The 2067-nt window shown below is 50.6% G+C and overlaps 1 protein-coding gene across 1 annotated transcript in view; it reads right to left on the bottom strand.

The window, feature by feature from the left end:
• The window catches only part of KMT2D (lysine methyltransferase 2D), a 71866-nt gene extending 70345 nt beyond the window's left edge, over positions 1–1521 (bottom strand). The window contains exon 1 of the mRNA XM_072409299.1: positions 659–1521. The gene's annotated coding sequence lies outside the window, so the exon portion shown is untranslated. The remainder of the gene's footprint in view (positions 1–658) is intronic.
• Between the last annotated feature and the right edge of the window lie 546 nt (positions 1522–2067).

Raw genomic sequence — 2067 nt, 5'->3', positions numbered from 1 at the left:
TAGTATGATCGCACAATATACGTCATGGTACACGCCATGGTGTTATAGTGCTAGTATGATCGCACAATATATGTCATGGTACACGCCATGGTGTTATTGATCTTTTATGTTTTCTTGTAGAAAGAAATGGTATTTGCCATGACGCTATACAAATTTGCCATGACAACTATAAAAATCCCACTTGGTATGATTGGGGGATGACCATTATTATTATTATTATTATTATTATTATTATTAAGAAGCAGGATCTATATAGCGCCAACATATTACACAGTGCTGTACATTAAATAGGGATGATTATATAAAGGGGAGCGTTGGTAAATCGCGGAGGCGGTGGGCATTACCTGCGTTTGACCTGTGCCAGGGGCATGCATTATGTGATCGGCCCCGGCGTCCCATAGCGAAGTTGCCAGGTTTTAGGGGCCAGGATGAAAGTTTTGTGACCCTGGAAATCAGAAGCAGCTGCTGAGGGTGAATCTGCCCCTATAGTGAGCTATGATGAGCAGGACATTGTCAGGGACAAAGGCTGCCACACTCCACAAGTGTCCCTGGAGCAGGCCGAGCTGCCCTCCTCGGTGCCAGGCGGGACACCGCACCCTGTGCCCGCACAGCCGGCCATCAGCATCCAGCATATCCCCACCCAGCCCGCCTCTCTCACCTCTACAGCGGCCGGGACAGGCAGATCCCCCAGCGGCGGGGCAGCATCTCACCCCGTCACCAGATTCAGCGCCCGGCACCCCGGTGTGCGGCTTCGGCCTCCCTGGGCCCGATTTACTCCATGCCCCGGCTCTGCCGGCCCAATGCTCCGTCTCTCTCCAATGTCGCCGCTTCCTGTCGTTCTTCCTCCTCCCAGCAGGCCGCTCTCTCTCCCTCTCAGCACTCAGGCGCCATCTTCCCTGGCCCGGAGAAAAAATAGTCCAGACGAGCCGGGCTCTCGGCGATGGGAAGCGCTCAGGCCTCAGGACCCCCCCGGCACTCACACAGAGGAACAGTACGGCTCCGGAAGCGGGGGGAGGCTGTGGGAAGGGCGGAGCCTGTGTCGGTGTATCCGGTATGTCGTTTTCGTAGCGCTCTTTTCTCGCACCGGGTCTTTATTTGGAGCCGTAGCGGAGGAGGAGGAGGGATACGCGCGACCGCTCGGGATGTGACACTGAAGTGACGCGGCTCCGCACAGGATGCTTCCGCCGTCACCTTAACCTCCTCATTGCCGGAGCCTAGAGGGGAGTCAGCACGTGGGACGCAGAGGGGGAGGAGAGGTGTCCTCCGGCACTGGGGAGGGGGGACAATAACAACACCGACAGTCCCGGGCCGGAATGATGTCACGGCCTTCTTCGTGTAAACACGGCCCTCCATTGTGTGACGTGACAAACTTTCACTTCTCCTGCCTGCTGTACATGGCGGGGCATTCAGTGTGAAGGGAACCTATTCCTAGAATGGTGTGTGTGCAGGAACAATGGAGCCTTCAAAGTTCATACAAACTATTCTCTGACATTACATGCCCCATGGTTCCAATATTTAACCCTTTCTCTTCAATGGACCTCAATATCATTTCTATGGGCCCTCAGTGTGTCCAAACATTGGTTTTCTTGCAGCGTGAAGGCGACAATTGTGTTTTTATTGTAACAGTGAGTTAATAAAATGAACAATTCTCAAACTCGCAATACATGAGGTTTTCCAGATTTTTCTATTAAATTACAAATCTATTAAATCTATTCTAGGTTTTTCTATAATATAATATTAATATTAAAATCCACATGTAGGGGCGATCTTGGTGCTGCTAGTTTGTGGTCAGTGTTAGGATCCTTAGAAGATTTCTGCTAGTCGGTATGGAGTTACTTCTGCGCAAGCAAGGCGACATGGCTGCCCCGTCACTAACCAACAAGATTTTCCCCCAATGAGAGAGCCATCCGACGGAGATCTAGATGGCCCTTGATAGAGAGGGAGATTTATGATTGTGTCAGCCCATGATATTGTCTTTGGTGAACTGGTCCAAAAATACATTTCCCCTAAGTTTAGGCAGCTTCCATTAAATTATCATTACCCTTTTTTTTAAGCACTAACATATTA

This window comes from Pyxicephalus adspersus, chromosome 1 (genome assembly GCF_032062135.1).
Source record: "Pyxicephalus adspersus chromosome 1, UCB_Pads_2.0, whole genome shotgun sequence".
NCBI lineage: Eukaryota > Metazoa > Chordata > Amphibia > Anura > Pyxicephalidae > Pyxicephalus > Pyxicephalus adspersus.
This window is presented reverse-complemented; position numbering and strand designations above follow the sequence as displayed.